This window comes from Gossypium hirsutum, chromosome D07 (assembly GCF_007990345.1).
Source record: "Gossypium hirsutum isolate 1008001.06 chromosome D07, Gossypium_hirsutum_v2.1, whole genome shotgun sequence".
NCBI classification, from domain to species: domain Eukaryota; kingdom Viridiplantae; phylum Streptophyta; class Magnoliopsida; order Malvales; family Malvaceae; genus Gossypium; species Gossypium hirsutum.
Window position 1 is genome coordinate 34842531 of NC_053443.1, and position 7677 is coordinate 34850207.

A 7677-nucleotide genomic window follows, 5' to 3' on the forward strand; every position below is an offset into this window, starting at 1 on the left:
TTTATCAACTCGACGGGTTCTTTTTCCTTTGCAATAGGACCTTCTCCCATATCTTTGGCTAAAAAAATCGAATAACTCTTTTAAATATGAAAACAACTTAAATTCAAAATAATAGCAAGAATCAGTAAACATGCAAATAGTTTCTAGAAATTAGTTTTCTTCTTGTCCAATATTTTAGATGAAAACCCTATTGAACAACTCATACGACTACCTCTTCCTATCTTGTAAAATTTAAAAAAGAATTTAAGAGTTTACAATCAAATAGCTTAAAGAAGGTAGCTTATACAAGCTTAACAATAAGTTCCTCTATAATCAATAAAGAATCCTTTTGAGTTTTCTTCGATGATAACGAAGGTGAGTAGATAATATGAAAATAAAAGTATTCTCTCCATTATCATGTTGTCCTATTTATAGTCAACTCTAATCCAAATCCCACTTTAATCAGATTCTCTAATCAATATTCATGCATATACGTTTCCATTAATTCATCACATCCTACAAGGCTCTCCAAGTGTTCTAGTTATTGACACAATACCCCTACTAGGATGCCACGTGACCTATACGTGCCAAACTCACCATGATTTCTAGCATAAATAATACGTTTACATTAACACAAAACATGGGTGGAGGATTTATTAGAGGGAGAATCCACCATACAAAGATCTAGTCAAACATAGAACTTGCCAACTACAGAGTGAGAGTTCGCATGCTTAGCAAAACTAAGCGAAATACTTCGCCAAGGAATTCGCCAATGCCAACCAATCAAAATCTTGCAACTTAGGTGGTTTCGCTAGTACAACCTTCCAAAAATACTGGTTTGCCAAATGAGGGTGTGACAACTCTCCCACCCTCAAAGAAAATTTCGTCCTCAAAATTTCTTACCTAAGAAGAGGTCAGGGTACTGCTCTTTCATGGTGCTTTCTCTCTCCCACGTAGCTTTTTCAACCTTATGGTTCCTCCAAAGAACTTTTACTAAGGGAATTTCTTTATTCCTTAGTTTTGTGATATTTCTATCCAAAATCCAAACGAGCTTTTCTTCATATGATAGGTTCATCTCCACTTCTAACGCATTTAGTTGCACCACAAGGTATGGATGGAATGATATCTTCTTAGCATGGACACGTGGAAAATATTGTGAATCTTAGACAATTCTGACGGGAGAGCTAAACTATACACCACTAGTCCTGTACGCTCCAATACTTTGTAAGGTCTAATGAACCTTGGGATAAGTTTCCCTTTTAACCCAAAACGTATGATTTTCTTCTAGGGTGAGACATTGAGAAATACCTTGTCACCAACTTCATCGGACACATATTTCCTTTTTCAATTCGCTTACGCTTTTCGGCGATTCGTGTAGTCTTTAAATGATTCTTAATGATCAGCACATTCTCTTATGCTTCGCGAATCACTTCTACACAAACAAGCTTTTTTTCACTAAGCTCTAACCACCTTTCCTTCCATATAACTCCTCGAAGGGAGACATGCCCAAACTGGCATGGAAACTGTTGTTATAGGCAAACTTTTCCAAAGGAAAAAACTTTTCCCAATTTATTCTGAAATTGATCACGTAGCTTCCAAGCATATCTTTTAATACTAGGATTACCCTGTCTAATTAACCATTGGTTTGAGAATGGAAGGCAGTGTTGAACGAAAGCTTGGTTCCAAGAGAGATCTATAGCTGCTTCTAGAATCTTGACGTAAATTTGGGATCATGATCAGAAATGATTAACGAGGGAATGCCATGAATACTAACTATCTCTGAAATATGTAGCTCCGCAAGCTTTTCTAATGAATAGTTCATGCTTACCACCACAAAGTGAGCTAATTTTGTTAACCTGTTAACAATCACCCACATGGAATTCTTCTTTGATGCACTAAGAGGTTAACCCGAAACAAAATCCATGGTGACTCTATCCCATTTCCACTTGGGACTGTCCAGTGGATATAGCGTACTTGAAGGAACTTGTTGTTCCGCCTTAACTCTTTGACAAGTCAAACCCTTCATCACGAATTCATATATTTATCTATTCATTCATGGCCACCAAAACAAGCTTCTAAAATCACGATATATTTTCACGCCCCTTGGATGGAGTGAAAAGGTTCATTCATGAGTTTCCCTTATAGTTACTTGACCTAGATTATCCCTATTGGGAACATATGATCTTCCCATGAAACTCCTTGCATCGCTCAATTCTATTCACTTATTTACTTCTTCACATCGTACATCATTTGCTTGAGACTCCAATAATTGAGAAATAAAAATAGGACGTGCTCTTAACTCAGCGACAAGTGATCCATCACTGCCAAGCATACTTTCGTACGTAAAGAAGCCTAAGTCGAAATGATCTTTCTACTCAGTGCATCTGTCACCACATTTGCTTTCCCTGGATGGTACTTAATTGTTAGATCATAATCTTTTAGAAACTCTATCCATTACCACTAGCGTAGATTTAGCTCCTTCTAGGAGAGCAAATACTTTAAACTCTTGTGATCGGAGAATATACGACACTTCTCTCCATAAAGATAGTGTCGCCAAAATTTTAAAGCCAAAACAATGGCGATGAGTTCCAAATCATGAGTTGGATAGTTCTTCTCATGAGGCTTGAGTTGGCATGATGCATAAGTAATCACCCTTATATTTTGCATGAGCACACATCCCATGCCATTTAAGGACGTATCGATAAACACTACATTTTTTCCTCCTGATTTCGGTTGGCTTAAAACTGGGACTTCAGTTAAGGTCTTCTTTAACTTATCAAAACTTTGTTGGCATTCGTTGGACCAGCAAAACTAGTTGTCCTTCCATAGGATTCATGTCAAAGGTGTCAAACCCGTCAAGCAAAGAAAACTATGTACTTTGATGACATTCTTTGGTAGATTCGAATCCAACACAACCCTAATCTTTTTGGGATCTACTTTTTTTGTTTTTGGTAACACTTATGATGTTTGTTTGAGTAATTTGGCTAAGGTACTTAAAATATGTGAGGAGACAAATCTTCTCCTTAATTGGAAGAAATGCCACTTTATGGTTAAGGAGGGAATTGTCTTAGGACATAAGATTTTCAAAAATGGGATTGAAGTGGATAAAGCAAAGGTGGACGTAATTGAAAGATTACCACCTCCAAATAATGTAAAAGGAGTTAGAAGTTTCTTAGGCCATGCCATTTTTTATCGTAGATTTATTAAGGATTTTCCAAAAATTTCTAAACCTTTATGTATGCTTTTAGAAAAAGATATTGTTTTGTATTTTAACAAAGCACGTTTAGAAGCTTTTGAGAAATTGAAAAATTAGTCAATTTCAGCCCCAATAATTATTACACCTGATTGGAACTCACCTTTTGAGTTGATGTGTGATGAAAGCGATTTTGCTGTTGGAGTTGTGATGGATCAGAAAAGGAACAAAGTGTTTCATCCAATCTACTATGCAAGTAGAACTTTGACACGAGCCCAGATCAATTATACGGTAACTAAGAAAGAACTATTTGCTATAGTTTTTGTTTTGACAAGTTTCATTCATATCTGATAGGTACCAAAGTTACAGTTTTTACCGATCATGCGGCTATTAAGTACTTATTCACGAATAAAGATGCTAAACCGAGTCTAATTCGTTGGATACTTTTGCTCCAAGAACATGACTTTGAGATCCAAGACAGAAAAGGTGTTGAAAATCAAGTAGCCAATCATTTGTCAAGGGTGGAACAAAATGAGGTAACTTCTTCACTTGTTCCAATTAATGAGAATTTTCCAGATAAGCATATCTTTGAGGTAAGTCAAATCTATGAAACACCTTGGTTTATTGATTTTTCCAATTATCAAGGATATGGAATAATTCCTCGAGAAATGACATGCCAACAAAGGAAGAAATTCCTTAATGATTGTCGGTATTATTTCTGGGAGGACTTTGTTTAAACAGTATGCAGATAATATAATCAAGAAGTGTGTAGCCGGAAGTGAGATTGATGAAATTCTGTACCACTGCCATTCATCTCTAACTAGGAGACATTTTGGTAGTTCCGGTACAATAGCAAAGATTTGACAAGCTGGATTCTTTTGGCCTACAGTGTTTAAAGATGCTTATGCATATGTGAAGAACTGTGATTGATGCCAAAAAACTGGAAACATGTTGAGAAGGAACAAGATGCCCTTGATAAACATTCTAGAGGTTGAACTATTTGATGTATACGGCATTGATTTCCTAAGCTCGTTTCCTTCTTCCTATGGGAGCAAGTATATTTTGGTAGATGTGGACTATGTATCCAAGTGGGTTGAAGCCGAGGCCTATCCAACAAATGATGCTAAGGTAGTCATGTGATTCCTACATAAGCACATATTTACATGGTTTGGGACTCTTAGAGCTATAATTAGTAATGAAGGATCTCACTTTGTAAATAGGCGGCTTAAGTGGTTGCTTGACAAGTATGATGTGAAGTATAAGATTGCTACTACCTATCACCCACAGTCAAATGGGCAAGTTGAAAGGGTGAATCGAGAAATCAAAGGTATTCTTGAGAAGGTGGTGCACCTTAAGAGAAAAGATTGGTCTCCAAGGCTTGATGATGCATTATGGGCCTATCGAATTGCTTTTAAGATGCCGTTAGGAATGACTCCCTATCGGTTAGTTTTTAGAAAGGTATGTCATTTGTCGCTCAAATTGGAGAATAAAGCTTACTCGGCTTTGAAGCAATTGAATTTGGATCTTAAGCAAGCTAGTGAGAGAAGGATGTTACAACTTGATGAGTTAGAAGAGTTGAAGTTATTTTCATATGAGAATGTCAAGATGTGTAAAGAAAAATATAAGAGATGGCATGATAATCGTATACAACCTTATGAGTTCAAAGAAGGTCAGAAAGTGTTGTTGTTTAATTTGAAGCTAAGGTTATTTCCAGGAAAGCTCAAATCCCGATGGAAAGGACCTTATACCATCCACAAAGTTTATCCATATGGAGCAATAGAATTGTACGACCACCATGGAGATACGTCTAAAGTTAATGGTCAACGTCTCAAGCACTATTAGGATGGTGAAGTTGAGCGAATTAAAACCTCGTTCAAATTATTAGACCCTTACTTTTTCATAAACCTACATTTTAATAAAAATTTAGAAATTATTTTCTTAAATTAGTAAATTTAATTAATTCTGTCTAGGGATATTGGAACTTAAGGGGGCCATTGTGACCCCTCCAACCTTTCCTGGGAATTAATTTATTCTAATTTTTTTAGAAGAAAATTTCTAATTAATTTTAAATTTTCTATTTCTATTTCTATTTTAAGTTTTATTTCTATTTTTCATTTTTATCTTTGCCTTTAATTTTAATTTAATTTACATATGTTTAATAAAGGGGGTCAAATTGGCCCAAGTACTAATCAATTTATTTATTTTTAAGCAGTCTATTTTGTAAATAGAGTTTGGTCTTAAGGCCTGAACATCAAAAGAAGAGAAATTTACCCATTTTTGTTGTCCATAAGGGTTCCTTAAAACCCTAATTTTGCCAAAAAACTTTCCTCCATCTATACTTGCCGCCCAAGTTACTTAATTAGCTAAATTCTTCTACAAATTTGCCCTAATTCACCATTATATAAGTCCCTCTCTACCACCATAATTTTCACAACCCTTCAAGCAATTAGCTTAAACCTTAGCCACTCATTCTTTTTCCTCCTAGTCGTCAGCCTAAATCCTAAAAAATCTCCCCAAATCCTTTCTTTTTCGTAAAACCCTAGTCTTGCCACCGCAAATCTTTTGTCGAAGCAACCATATCACCATTGCATTCCTATCATCCCTGCATGCCTATCGCCGCCAAAAACTTGTCGCTGCCACAAGTCAACCGTCACCGCAAATCCCTTGTTTCATCCATTGTCGAAATTTTACCTATTTTTTGGGGAAAAATCACCATGATTCTCAAAAGAACTAGATCTTCCAAGAACGCTACCGAAAATCCCATTGTGATTCAAGATAATGAGGTGAAAGAAAATTTTGATTCAATCTTCAAGAATCAACCTATGATGTCGAAAAAAGGTTTCAACTTGGAAAGCAATGATAAGATGGTTGTGCCTTTGCTGATTCAAAAGATGATTGATGCCTTCAATTGGGATTATTTTGTGATTCACGATCATTACCCGATGAGGAGTTAGTTCAAGATTTCTATGTCAATTTGACTAAGTCAGTTGCTAATGAAGTTCTTGTTCACGAGAAAAAGTTACCCCTAACTTCTAAATTCATTAATGATTTGTTTAACCTACCTGATCTTGAAGAAGGTGAGTACTTTTCCATGATGACAAATATAAATTGAGATTTTCTTCAACAAGTGCTTAATGTTGTGACAACTTCGGGATCCCAATGGATTATAAGAAAGTATGGTAGTGATTCTTGCCGAAGGGAATATCTGAAACTGTTGACTAAGGTATGGTTCTACTTTGTTCGATATAGTTTCATGTCTATCTCACACAGTTCCACCATCTCAATGGAGTGAATTCTTTTATTGTATGAAATTTTGACAGAAAGGTCTAACAATGTCGGGAATATAATTCTTAAGGAGATCCATGATTGTGCCAAAAAGAAGACCGAAAGTGCTTACTTCCCATCATTGATCACTTCACTTTGCTTAAGGGCCCAAGTTACAACAAAAGCAAACTTGAAGGGCCATATCTTCAAGGTTGCATTACATCCCATGATCTTGAAAGGTTAGTGGAGAATGTCCAAGAACTAAACCCACCTAAACTGAGTGATCCTGAACTGAAAAAGGAACCAAAAGTCTCTGAACCAGTCTGAAACAAGTCTGAACTGATAAATGAGTCATCGAACAAATCTGAAATGGAAGCTAACTCAGTTACTGAGATAGAAGAGGTAGAATCTGAGGAAGAATCGAATGATCCTAAACTGATAAAGGAACCAAAAGTCTCTGAACCAGTCTGAAACAAGTCTGAACTGATAAATGAGTCATCGAACAAATCTAAAATAGAAGCTAACTCATTTACTGAGACTGAAGAGGTAGAATCTGAGGAAGAATCGAATGATCCTGAACTGATAAAGGAACCAAAAGTCTCTGTGTAACAGCCTGTTTTTAGGATTAACTGGAACAGTGGTTTCGGGGTCACCAAATCCGACGAGTAGGTTTGTAAATATTATATTTAATATTTACGAGTTAATTGTGATTTTTAAAAATATTTTTGATATTGTGATATTTGTTTTATAAGTGATTTATTAAGTTCAAGTGGTATGACCCTAAGGTCAAGTGGGTTTAGGAAATGAGGTATCAGGACCTCATTTCTATAAATCGAGTCGTAAATATTTTTATAAATATTTACAAAGTGGCAAAAAGATGGTATTAAAGTTTCGTTGAAAAATTTTATCGTTTCGATAGTTAATTAAGCAAAAAGGACTAAATCGCGTAAAATGCAAAAAGTTACATTCTAATTGTTTAAGTGTTTATTTTCCATGTTTTACTAAAGTAGAAGTCCCTATTTATCAATTAAACCATTACTTTATGATAGTGGAGATTGGTGGTTTGGCATATATGAAATTATGTATTATTATAAAGGACAAAAAGGTAGATGGAATATTAAAATGTATTAAATAAAAATAAATAAAGTAACAGCCCAATTTGGACCTTAATTGGAACGGTGGTTTCGGGACCATGAATCCGAGTTAGAATAATATTTAAATATCATTTTCTATGTTTAAAA